Source organism: Amia ocellicauda, chromosome 3 (genome assembly GCF_036373705.1).
Source record: "Amia ocellicauda isolate fAmiCal2 chromosome 3, fAmiCal2.hap1, whole genome shotgun sequence".
Lineage (NCBI taxonomy): Eukaryota > Metazoa > Chordata > Actinopteri > Amiiformes > Amiidae > Amia > Amia ocellicauda.
Genome location: NC_089852.1, coordinates 14,266,785 through 14,281,275, shown reverse-complemented (window position 1 = coordinate 14,281,275; position 14,491 = coordinate 14,266,785). Strand labels below are relative to the sequence as shown.

General features: G+C 35.4%; 1 protein-coding gene across 1 annotated transcript in view; it reads right to left on the bottom strand.

Annotated features, from left to right (window-relative positions):
• grm7 (glutamate metabotropic receptor 7) overlaps positions 1-14,491 on the bottom strand; it is a 240,999-nt gene that overhangs the window by 15,520 nt on the left and 210,988 nt on the right. The window lies entirely within an intron of this gene.

Below are 14,491 nucleotides of genomic sequence, written 5' to 3'. Positions count from 1 at the left end.
GCTGTGAGTCAAGAACAAGTCTTTCAGAATGGAATGGCAGCAATTTCATTGGATTTGTCTTATTTCTTTAGTGGGTTCCTTTTACCACACTGGATTATTCATCATACAAGTGGCATCAGAGTAGGCCTCATTGAAATTTAGAGAGCTAAATTTCAATCTTGATTTAATTTTTTAATTAATTATTTGGAAATGGTCTATTTAAAGTGCAATGAGGAGTTCAGAGCTACTCAAGGATTCAAAGATCTATTTACCAAAACAAAACAAAAAAAGGTTAGAAATGTGCTAGAACAAACAATCTTCCACCTGTGTGGAGAAGCACTGATGCAATAAAGAGGTCTGTGATACCACAATTGGCCTCAGTGTCTTCTATGCTTGCTACTCTCATTCCTCATTCATATTTTCAGGGAATCAATAAACTATTCTCCAATTTCATATGGGTTTAAAAAACATAACCAAATATGCATTGAAAACTTGTTCAGGAGCCACTGCACTGACAGGGTCATTGTTTTTGTCCATACTGGTGTTCTATATCTTTGTATTATGTAGGCAGTTTTCCCAGGGGCTGGTTATCGATCATAACTCATCATGATACAATTTGAAAACAGGGTTGGAACAACCCTAATCACTGAAGGAGATTTCAGCATGGTCCACCAGCTTCATTTAAGATGCATATCAATACCTTATATATATATATATATATATATATATATATATATATATATATATATATATATATATATATATACACACACACACACACACGCACGTGCAACAGAAACTCCAAAAAGACAAAATATTTTATAAGAATCCACAGTATCTTGGATATTTATATAGTGTGTGCTGCTAACTTGCAAGAACACATTAACATACTTTCACAAAAGACCAGATAAGAGTCCAAAATGCTGGCAAGAATGGGAAAGTAGTAGTGATGGACAAATTAAAAACAGCTGGCCTAAATCACTCTGCTGGAGAAGTAAAGATGAAAAGTAAATGTCAAGAAATGTATCTGAGCTGTAGATGTTTTCAGCAGGGTAAAAAGTGTGTTCAACTGAGCTATCAGTGTATACGATTGGGCACATACAAATAAAAATCAGTGCCCAGTGGGTAGAACTGAGGAGCACAGATGTATGTGCCTAGGGGTTACTTGTCCTTTTTCCTATTCCGCACAATCTTGTGTTGTTTTAATCTGTGAAGTGCTTTGAGATAACTTTGCTATACCAAATAAAAACAGATTGATTGATTAGCAGCTTCAGATGCAGAAGACATGCTACACGAGAAAGGGTATTCTATGTTAATAGGTTCCCATGTGGTGCTGCATTACACTGTGTCATGTGTCAAGTGTCACATTTGTCCACCACGAGCTCCTCCCTCAGTCACAGTTACTGGTGTTGGATGGGGCATCACAAGGAGCACAGAATTGATTCTGGGATGCTATGAGGTGAGAGTAAATCAACCATCTGTAGCGTACGCCTCTCTATGTCAGACCTTACACAGCTGAGAGGCAGAGTGAAGAGGCCTAGGAGGAGCTGGATTTGACTTCTGTCCTTTTGGGGCCAGAAGCTTAACAACATCTGCTGATAATGTCCAACAGAATAGCCAGGGGTGGGAAACTGAACAGCATTCAATCCACACACACACAACCAGATGCAGATAATGTACTATTTAACAGTACTATTTTATACAGGCCACAAAGGATGGGGGGATCATTCTCAAGTAATTAATTTAAGGAAACAATAAAACTGAAGGCAGATTTATAAGATTGTATTGGTCTAAAACAGAGTTGTACTGTCTAAGGGAGAATAAGGGAATAGAAAGAGGTTAACACCACACGGTTCAGTAGACCAGGCTTTAACCTTGCTTTTTTATGAAGGTCTTGTTTTGTTTTATGAGGGATAACATTTCCTTAGTATAGTAACTCTCTACAACCAAGCCGTCTGAGTGTTGTAGAGTCCTGGACTACCTAGACTACCAGGAAAATCCTCCTTATAATATTGTTGTACACCATGAAGCGTTTAATATTTGAAATTGATCTAAGTGAGGAACTTTCTTGTTAAGTATTTAAAGGTACAAGTGAATGTTTGATTTTGGTTAAAAAGTATGAAAAAAATCATTAAACATACACTAAGAAGAATGGCCTAACAATCACAAAGACATCAGGCAATCCTTGACCAATCCTTCACATTTCCACTGGGAACAGTACAGACATTTCTGCAGATTCTATTGGCTCTTGTGTGAGAAATGACATGAGAGCTCCACTGTACTTCCTTTAAATATTAGTTATTTTCTTTAATATCTACCAAAAAGAATAATGTATGTAAAGAATATCCTGAATTTTACATTTTAGCATCTGTTTATCCTTGTGTGACCAAATGTCTTTCCATGTTTGTCAGCATTTGAAAATAAATATAAATACTAACATTTATAGAGGAAAAGTTTTCATTTGCCACACGAAAGGAGAAAAAATGAGTTTGGATTCAGAAAGTTGTAGGGAAAGTTACTTATTAGGAAATTAAATACTTCCATTAAAAGGCAGTTTCTGTGAAAATCCTATGTGCCACAGAACATTTTTTTTTCTTTCAATTATTTGTTTAATCCATTCATTCAGTTTGAGATTGATTGTTTCATTCATTTATTTATTAATTTGTTAAGGATGTACCTCATGGTGTAAATAAATGAAATTATTGACCTGAAAAGAGCAATTAGCTAAACTTGTTTTTAGATTAAAGAATCATTTTCAATCAGCCTAGTGTACTGTATGTTCAATATGTAATTATGAAGGTATGCATAGAACTATATATTTCTTACTGAAGTCACAATTTTATTTTAAAGCTATAAATTACTTAATAACATAATACTGTACTACATCTGCCAAAAGCAGATCTTCAGTTCTTTGGCTTCTGTTAGAATTAAATATGATTTTAATTTACTTTCACACTGATTTATTTAGCTTTATTAAAAAAAAAAAACTAATACATCTAGAACAGCAATACTTTTGAAATGCATCTCAGAGCCCTCTGAGGAATAAACGTGTTAATGCCAAAATCATGCCATGTTTCATCTTATCAACAATGCAGTTGTTGATACTTTACAATGAACCTTACTCTCTTGACATATTTCCTCTGAGATTTGGTAGCAGTATTTTATTTATTTTTGGCACACAAACCTTATGAAGGTAGAATTGTGATGGGATTTCTCGATTTAAAATCTGTGTCACCGGATTTGGCAGGACTCTAAATGCAAGATGTACATGAGCTTGATGCCTTGAGTTTTCAACTTCATAGCTCAACTATGGAACTAGCACAGATGATTACATAAACTGAAGAAAGAGAAAGTGTAATAGGGCTTATACCAAGGAGACCTTGTGCATCTGTTACAGTAGTAAAAATAGTTATGATTGGTGGCAAGCTGTTCTAAATCATGCTTCACTAGATTACAGCAAAAAGTGATTATTTGGGAGTAATGCAAGTTGGTAAATGTAAACATATTTGAAAAGATTGAGAGCACTGAATTTAATGGGTTAAATTATAGGAAAACACTGTAAAAGTGCAGATTTGAGTATGATCATGTGCATTGGTGAACTTTTTTGGGGAGACTTACTAAACATATAAATAACTGTTCTTTTACCTCAGACTGAAAAAGGAAGTAAAGAAATTACACCTCTAGGTATGCATGAAGGTCAGTAAAACCTGAATTAGTGTATTTAACCAGAAGATGTTTTTTGTGTTTCACAGAAGAGAATTATGAACAGGGGAACTGTCTACTCAATATATCCACCAGTCCTTTTGATAGTTTTCTATGAAGGATCAATAATCGCCTGGCCTCCAACCACTCATAGACTGTATACTCAAATAAATAAATGCGGATAAAAACCTTGAAACCGGTGTGCTTTAAACTCAGAGAGGTCTTTGTGAAATCCTGCATATCTCACTGAGTGAAACAACCCACACAGTGAAATGCAGTCCAGTTGCATTTCACTACATCCAGGTATTAAGCATTATTCACTTTAATCCACCTTCTGCCAGAGAGACATGACATAAGACTTAATGAAACAAAAGATGTGTTCCTGATCCAGGCTAATGAAGGCTATTCCCAGTTTGAAAAAAATATATATAATTTGAGCCGATCAGTCACTGTGAGATCGAGGAAGTGCGAGTGCGGTTCAGACAACACTGCACACCCATAAAGGCTCGACGTCACATAAGCGAAAACATGAGGAGAAATACACATAACAGTAATTTGCACATCACACGTCCCACTAATACTACCGGGGTATATCAGCACAAGGTATTATTGGTATTAAATGCATTTAAGCTTGAACAGCCTCCCAAAGGAAATGTACGCTAACCCAGATTATCCCTGGCAAAATCATATATTTCAGAAATCCCAATAAGCTTTTTTCTTTTACTTTAAAAAAAAATAAAATATGTATACCCAAGACATCCTGCATAAGCATTGAATTAGCACCTTTTATACTGCTTCAGTCAGATAAATGGTGTAATATAAGGGAACCACTGTGTACTTTTTTACATTTAAGGTGATGAGATGTAGGTTTAACAAGATCTATTCATTCAGTATTTTTTTTAAATGCTGTTAAGAAGCAAATTGTAATCAGCATTGTAACACAAATTGTTCAAATCAAGGAGTCAAAATTATTCCTTTCCTTTGCCTACACAATTATCCCAATCATCAATAGCAGGACCGCTGTGTGGATTGTCTTAATCAAGGTTAATGAGTGGGATTCTACACTGTGTTGGACAACAATGTGATGAGCAGGTATGTACTTCCAATGGCAGCTTGAGAAGAGCATTGGGGAAAGCCAAATGCGAGGCTACAAAGCAATCTCTTCTAAAGCGGTACAGTAAAATTTTCTCAGAGAGATTACTATTATTAAAAATCTCAGTTCGTTTCTCAGTTCGGGTCAAATACATTAATATAGTTCTATCCTTGCTGTCACATTACAGCCCTGATTGCAGTCAAGTTATCCTTTAGCTTTTCTGTTATAAAGCCTGACCCGTATCAATGAAAGTGACTATTATAGTTGCTACAGAAACTTATAAAAACTGACTATGCCTTCACACCAATAGATCTCATAATAAGCTGTTCAAACTGACACTGCTCTGAGACTTTGATGTGTCCCAGTCTGCACATCTCAAAAAGTCACCTCATTTAGAGTATGTATTTGAATATATGGTTAACAAAAAAAACATGTACACAGAATAAAAATGTACAAGCCTGCGCGTAATCTAAGAAGGCAGCCCAGGAAATGAGCTGAACACGGGGTAATGAATTCCAAATGGAAGCCGGGGCTCTTGGTGTACGGTGCAGGTTTAACGTTGTCAGGCTGCCAATGCAGCGACTAAGTGAACATGAAGAGATGCTGAATTAGTCAGACACTATAAATAAGAGCTGTTCAGTTTAATTGACATGGAAGATACTGTTAGATCTCCATAATTCCATCATGGCAAACACAAGGAAGCCGTGTCTCAGTTCGGTGACTTAAAACAAATGTCATTTTTCATGGCTCAGTTTCGCTGTTGTGTAACATTGAAAAGTTAAAATATGTAGAAAAGATCCCCCCAGAGATCACTTCTAATAGGAACATATTTTTTAAGAAGAATTAAAGATAAATATTAAAGCTTGCAATAATGATTAACTTCTGATACTAATAGAGGCAAAATAAAACAAAGATTACCCTTTCATACAGGCAGAATAATGTTAACTTTCTTCTCTTACATACATACATAAATAGTAGAATGGTCATGTAGTCTTCTGAAACATTGGCCAAGCAGTCAGCCATGTTTGCAAATTGGTAATGTGATTTTAGGAGCACTGCATTCAACTGAATGAATTGTATTCAACGCATATATTGCTATGAATTTTCATGCATCTAAACATTTTCACTTAAGAAGAATCTAACAATATTCAATATTGTTGTGGAATTAAGTGACTCGGTTTCTAATATGTATCATTTGAATGCACTGTTGTGGGTCTTGAAGACTTGTCAGACTGGAAAATCAAGATGGGTTCTGTGAGAGGAAAAACAATTCCACAGGGTGCTTAACTGGAGACATTCATTCTTCTTGGAATCAAAAGAAATGAAGCCTTGGTCTAGTGTGCTTTTGAAATTGTAATGAGCTTTATTTTTTACTAATGTTGTTGTTTTGGCTGCAAACACTTCATACAGTTTACTTCATACCTGCTTCCAACATCACAACTGCTGCCCAGTGTTTCTGAGAAAAAGGGGACTTGAAAAATAACACCACTTTAAATTAAGCAAAATTGTGCATACTTAAAATGTCTATTTTCATGAGGGAATACTGCTTCTCCTTTGATATAAGGTGTAACTGCCAAATACCAAAAACTCTGTCTGAGACCAGCTTGCAAAGAAGTGTATTTTAAACCTAAGCATTAGCCTGGGATAGACTGAGATGCACATTCATTTACAGTCAATACAAGGTCCTAGATGAGTGATTGCATGGAAGCTTATCAGGAAAATGTGAAGATTGCAAAGGAAAAACATTTGCAGGGTGTTAGTCCCAAATCTAGTGACACTCCTGCTAACAGATGAGACTAGCTTTTTGGCTGTGTATCAAACACTGCACTCTAAAGCCAGGTTCTGAAGCAAAAAGCAAGCTTTGAAGGAAGACAGTCTCATTCATAACACATAGCTCCAGTGGTTGTAGGAAACCAGAGCTGAATACTGATTCTTATTTTTTTTTTTCTTCGACTTAAAGGTGTAAGACACATAAGTCTAGGAGCTGAAGGCTTAAATATATATCTGTACAGGTGCTAGAGTATGGAGTCAAATGAAATTTACCCTGGATAGCCTGACTACATACTTAAGTTAATTCATATCGCATTCATTTTAATGCCTTGCTTATCATCTTCATAAAGAAAAAAGCTCACTGTATTTTTGTTTTATCTAAGCATGTCACAGTTTAGAAAATTCTAATATAGAAAATTAACTTGAAGGACAACCTCGAATATATCTCTTTTGTTAAGGTTATCTTTACAGTAAACTGTTACCAGTCCAATAATACCAGTCCAAATTGTATATAAAAATGCTCAGGTCTTTCTTAGATCTGCTATGATACCTAGAATGCTGGGCTGCAAAAAATACATACAATTCTTTATACGGCTTTTTTCCTAATTTATGTTTTTTTTTTTAATTGTTTGTTTTACATAATTATACCTCAGCCATATCTAGTTGACATGAGCATTTTGTGACAACAAGCATTACCTTTAATGAGCATAATTCTTTAAGTCATGTCACAGCATTCAGGATGAATCAATTTTCTGCATGTCAGGTGCTTTCAGAGCTATCCACATGGACTGATTTACCTAGTATGCGTCTGTCTGAATGGGGTCTGTGTAGTACTCATGTTCTGTATGCTCCTTAAAAGCTGCAGAGCTGTACAGCAGGTTATTGGACTACACGAGGACTGGACTGTCGAGGGGTACGTGACTGTCGCAAAACAACTTCTGCAGATTCTCTAGATCCTCTAGATCACATTTTCAATAGCAAAAATATTGATATTTTGAATTTGTGAAGCAGTACTCATTGAACATCTACAGGGATTGTGCTAGCTGCGGACAGGTTAAAGTGGAGAGCTTTTACAGTATACTTGTGGGTGTAGCTCTGGGATGTAGGGAATGAAAAATCTTAATACAGAAACTTAAACCTTGGCTTTCTTCTGTCAAAGTCTTGAGATAAAAGAAAAGCAAATAAAGAAAACAATGCCACCACTGCCGCAAGAGTCAAAACATATGACCTATCTGGCAGGGTAGATGGGTATTTTTAATAGCAACCTACCCATTTAAAAAGTACCCCCTGCAATGACCTTTCTGTAGTCGTACTACTCTCAACAATTTAATCTGAAAGTTAAACTGAACCCCCCACACCAAGGCTCTTGGTTAATATTCAAAGTGTTTTTATGTACCTTTTTATGGCAAGCCAAATTATCATTTAGAGATATCTGTAATTAATTCAAAGATATCTTCAAATATTTAGAGATATCTCTAAATCATTTAAAGATATCTGCAAATCAGTTAGAGATATCTGCAAATCATTTAAAGATATCTCATTTAAAAGTACAGTTAGAGATATCGGTAAATGATTTGAAGATCTCTCTAAATGATTTGCAGATATCTCTAAATCATTTAAAGATATCTGCAAATAATTTAAAGATATCTGCAAATCATTTAGAGATCTTCAAATAACTTCCTGTTCATTTAGAGATATCTGCAAATCATTTAGAGATATCTTCAAATGATTTCCTGTTCATTTAGAGATATCTGCAAATCATTTAGAGATATAAAAGTAACTTAATTCTCCACCCAGAACCCATCCATTCCATGGGCCAAATCTATCTCAAATCAACATTGAAACACATTAATGTGGTCAGAGCCTTTTAGCATTTATTTGTATATCAGATAGTTTTCTTATAGCATCCAAACCAGAACTGCCAGAGAATCAAACCATATGCATTTTTTTAATTGCTTATTAGCATGACTATACTAAGCAATCAGTCTCGGAAGTATACCCTAGTAAAACAGTAGATTAAATCTGACTGTAAAAAAAATAAGAATATGCTTTTTTTTTTCCAAGGATGGCAGCAAGAAAAAGATAATTTGCCTAAACTCAGTTATACATTTTTAACAGGTCTGACGATTCCCCATAACACAGCCTATTTCAAAGTGCTTTCATTGCAAGATCTTCATCATTAACAAGTGGCACACGTCTTTATTGATTAATTTATTTTGATCTTCATTAATTTTCTTTTTTATATATAATTAATGTAATGACAACCATATATGTTATCCTTGGCAATTATGTACTCGAGACTGTTCTGCATAATTATGAAGAGAAGAGCATTGGAGATGTATGCCATTTTGTCACTCCTTTGCTTGGTCCATTGGTCCAATCAGTGAGGACAATTGTCAACATTTATTGTGCAATGCTTGAAGCTGTTCAGAATATTGCATCTCAACAGAACATTCTAATAACTAGCAACTGATCAGTGGTTGATTTAAGGACAATTTTTAAATGTGTTTGACTTCAGTTGAGTCAATCGAAATGAGTCAGGATTGAAGGAAAGCTGTTGACGGTTATGCTGGCGGCTGTGATGATGTAAAGACAAGCTCCCTTGACCCTTGTACAGTCACCTCACTCTGGGCAACGCTCTGGGGTAATTTAACTCTGCCATGCTTAACCAATTATCTTCCCCTCACCAAACAGAACCTGCCCCCTAGTTTATTCACGAGTGTGAGTTTTGGTCCATCTACATGTGGCATCCACTCTTCCCCCAAGGCTGCACAGAAATCATTTACATGCCTTTTGCCTCTGGGGAGGAAGTTTGGCTTTTTACATCACCTACAATTTGTGTCAGTGGAATAATTACTCACCCCTTTTACTCTCTGGAATTTGTCAGAAAGAAAGGCCTGTTCACTCTGATGCATGGGATGCCTCTCACAAGACATCTGACACAGGTGATGCCCGGAGACACTGTACCCTACCTTGAGCACCCTATCTTCGGTTTGACCGTAGTTGCATTAGGCGGTGCTGCTCTACACAGCATTTGTGACAACTTTAGCAATCTAATGTGATGCAACCGTGGCTCTAATGAGCTCATTTAATGTTCCCTCTGTCCCTGCGTTATGCCTGATTCACACTTCTTAAATAATTCAAGCTTATGATTTCTAAAACATGAATTATGAATGAGAAAGCAATATTCTCATGCTCGTTAGGGGTCTCTGTGTATGTGGTGTGACTCGGGCTTACATCTCTGTCCGTATGCAATGTGTTCTGCTATAGTGATTATTAGCAAGGCCTAATTAAAGCATAGATCACATACTGTACATCTTTCCTTTGTGACATGTTTACAGATGTGAGCTACCTTGATGATGCTGTGCAACAAAGCATGAACAACTATTTACATGCACATCTAAATGCATATTATAGTAATGTTAGAAGTTATTAACCTAAGTATTATTATAGTACTGTCCCTTTTAATATTACTCTCAATAACATGCACCCACAAATAAACTTAATTTCATTTAAAATGTTTCTTTTTCTTTCTTTCAAAAGTGGATTTTTTCCATTAGACGATCTACGCAATGTCATTGTGCAATTAGTTCTGAATGAGAAGGATATGCGATTGTGATTTTTCAGACTACAGCTTTTTATCCACATTTCAATCCCATCAGGTACATAATTGTTCTTTATCAGGTCCAATTAAGTAATTAAGGATGCAGCTGGAGGTATCTCTCAAAACAGAGTGGATGGTATAATGCCAGGGTGACCTACATCGGCTCTAACTTCCATTACGTTTTAATTACACAGAAAGCTTACAAAAGATAACATCTCTTAATAAGGCAGGCAGGCCATCGGAAGTCAATGTAATCCGCTCATGCCATTGCTGCAGTACTTGAGTTTGCTGCGCTTGTTGAAAGATAAATAATGAAACCAAAAACCTGAGCCACAGGAGCCAAGGGTTGAAATTCCAGTACATATTATGATTGATAGAGGAATAACCTTATAATAAAAATAATCTACTTTCTTCAGAAAGCAATGTTACATATTGACACCCTGTCTAATTCAGCTGCAGGGCTGTTAATGCAGTGGACACAAAAGGAGTTGGATGATGCATCTAAGTAACTGGCCGAGACAAATTCTTCTTGATCTCATTCTGACTGAACAAGTGCACCTAAATCTTGATCTGAAAGCATCTTGTCACTTAGCAAAGGGCTGCTATCAAGCAAGAGCGTCTATCTGGTGCCAAGTTGTGCAACAGTTTGGATAAATAAGCTCAGGGCCAGATCTAAGCCAACATCTCTCTTTCAGCCAGAGTTAGATTTGGATCCAAAAACAGAAATGGAAACCTATAAAAGGCCATGTAGCTTACTCAATTTATTTGGGGGGGTTGTTTCAGACAAAGTGCAAATGCACTCCTGGAGGCATTCCATAATTAGATTTGTAAATAGAAAAGGCATTTGATCTAACTTGGAAATCTCTTCCTAGCAATACTCTGCATCTTCTACACAGAATTGCATCTTCTATCATGTGTAAGATGGAGCTTTTGGTTGGATTTTCCTGTTGGAGACAGGAATATAATGACACAGATATAATAGTGACACACAGATATAATGTGCAGCCAATGTGAAATAATACGTATAGGAAAACAAAGAATGCTTAAATTATGGATTTAGGTAGGAATCCTTCTGCACACAACACCATCTGAAACTGTTCTGGAAATATCAAGTATTTTAGAAATGAGAACTCACAAGAGAAGGCCAGGGAAATTGAAATAAAACAATGTAGAATTTTTCACTGCATTTTGTGAGTGCATTTAACTGGGCACTCTCTCTAAAAACACGTCAAATTTGATCCCCGGTACCAGAGGACAATCCAATAAAATACATGAGGCATGAGTGCTTTTAATTTCTTGATTGATTTTTCCATAGATTAGTTTTATTCTCCATGTAACCTGGTTTAGTGCCAGCAAATATTTCCCAAAGAAGAGAAAAGTCTTAAAACCTGAGAAAGTAAGTGGGGGACATTAGTACCCAAATGTATTTATAAAAGTTAGAGATCCTGTAGGTAATGGGAAGCTGTACAAATACCTTTAAAATAAAATAAAATCAAAATTCAACCATTCAATTGTAATTAAACTGCTATGCCATAGATGTCGTGTCAGCTTCCGCGGTCATGGAAACTGAATTCACAATTAAGAAATCAACACATTACACTTGGACCAATTAGAAAAATAAAAACCAAGTATGATTAGTATAAATGGTAACTGAATTAACTAATACATTAAAGAAACAAATACATCCCTTTTTAGAGGTTTAGAGCAGTGGTTTTCAAACCGGTCCTGAAGTACCCCTTGCCCTGCTGGTTTTTGTTCCAACCGAGGATTTAATTGCTTAATTGAATCCTTAATTGACCTAACAAAAGCAATATACCATTCAATTAAGTAATTAATGGAACAAAAACCAGCAGGGCAGGGGGTACTCCAGGACCGGTTTGAAAACCCCTGGTTTAGAGGAACATGAAATGGAAATCGAACACCAAACACTGTAGTTTTAAAAAACCTCTTGATATTGTTCTTTGCTTACAGATGTGCAAAGTTTAAAATGTGTTTGCATGAAAGCTGAACAATTATTTCCCAAGCTAACACAAAATGCTAAAAGATAAGCTATTTGTCAGTTGCTACCAATTCTGTAAAATTCTGACACAATTCTCTTCTCATAGACAAGTTTTTACAGAAGTTTTTCCATCAATCTCTGACGGAAGGCAGGGTTAGCCAACTGACAATGCTTAAAATTGTACAGGAAAATGTAATGTAATGTAGTGACAATTAATGTTGCTGTTTGCAAACAACCTTGCATTATAATTTACATGTTAGCTAAGTAATATATTTCTTACAGCACTGGTGTAATGAATTCAGATTTCTTAAATAAAAAAAAGTTTTTTTAAATTTGTTGTTAACAAATTGTATTTTCCTACTGGTAAATGAAAACATTGAAATGATTTACACATTCTAACAAATAACAATGAATAAGACATTAATAATAAAGGGATACATGCCCCTTTAAATAAATGTCTGTAGCTGCTGCCACTTAATTAACACGTCAATGTGTCTTTATAAAATGGCATATTGAGATGATGAAAGGAATCGTCAGGTTATTAATCAATAAGTGGTAGAATTAGACTACATGGCCGCCTTGCATGGAGAAGAATGAAGTCCAACCTTTGAAAGCACAATGCCTAAAACACCGGGCTCTACTTATAATGCTTGTGTCCATTTGCATTCTTTTAAGTTTACAAGAGTTAATAACTCTATAATGATGCCAGACATGAATATATATTAGGTTACACTTTTATGTTTTCAGTAGCAGCCACAAATGATGTATGGCTGAGAGTGGTAAGAAACAGGAAGGCAAAAACATCATGAGATGCATTCCAAAGCAGAAATTTCATTATACATTTCAAATCTGCTGAATAATTTAAAAAAAGCTACATCTCAGTTTCGTATTACATTTTATATCTAATACACATCAAGGTTAAAAGCTGAAGGAAAAATGGGAAAATATACATCATGCGCTACCTTGTTTTGATGTCTTTTTTAATGACTCGTTTAGTCACTGAAGAGCTGACAACTATGTATGTATGACAAAATGACAACATTGTATAGACGGGATCTACAGATGAGATCCACTTTTTGTCTTTGAATTCTCCCAATCCCTAATCGGCTAATTAGCATCAAGACATGTTTTTGTGGTTCGTCGAACACAATCAATGCAAAAATAAATAAATAAATAAATAAATAAAAAATATGAAAATAATCATAAAAATAAAAACTAAAATCATTATGAAAAGCTGAAGACATTCTAGGTCACCAAATATTTTGTTTGCCAAGTGTAGGCTCATTAGCTATATGATTCAATGCTTTTATTTTTCGCCTTTGTAGCTGTTGTTTTCCTCAGAAGATTTGGTTCTAAGGAGGAAAATACATGAAGTGGGATATTCAATGCCAAGATGTTTTTATTCTGTAAAAGTACTAATCCTCCTTGGGTTTTTCAAACAATAGTGGGTGTCAAAACGTGCCTATAAAAATGCCCAAAACATCAAACATCCTACATGAATGAAGTATTCACCAGCTATAAACACCATGTGCTTGCATTTCACTTGACACTTTGCATTACATTTACACCTCCGGATACTATTTTGCAGTGTAAATCACACGCAATGAGGATAATGCATATAACAAACCAGAAACTATTATGCTGAAAATATGTAGCCTTTCATTTTCACTTGCACCATCATTGAGGGTACCTAGGACTAGCATGCAAGCACAACGCTCTCTCTCTAATGAATATCTGTTGTCCATATCTGTCCCTCCTATCTATTTGCCAGACTAAAATATGTTGAAATGTATTCTTTGGTGTATATTTCCTCTTTTTTTGTTTCTGTTAAAAAATTATAATTTAACTTTTTAACCACCTACAGCTACTTGAACATTAGTGCCCTGAAAGACTCATGTCATCTTATTTTGAGAGAATAAAATAAAGGTGCAAACTCAGTTGTAAATATTTTATGAATGTAGTCCTTACATGATGTATCTTGGGTCTCACTACTTGAAATGTAAACAAGACATATTCTGTTCAGTATGTTATAATTACATATCATACATATATTCAGTATATTTGCATAATGAAACTTGTTGAGACATGTAAAATGTTGTAAATCTACTTATTTAATCTCCATCTATCTATTATATATATCAGCAGCAGCCTTTTTCCACTTGTTTCGATGTTCGGCATCTCTGCTTCAGGTCACGGCAGCAACCCTTCTGATTTCATTTTCCCATACACAAAGTTTGTTTATTATATAGTTTGTATTCAGTGTGCAATTGATGTGGTTTAGTTTAACCGAGAAAACAAGTTATTTACGCAACTGAGAAATTGGATGGCCGCTGTTTGGCTTATA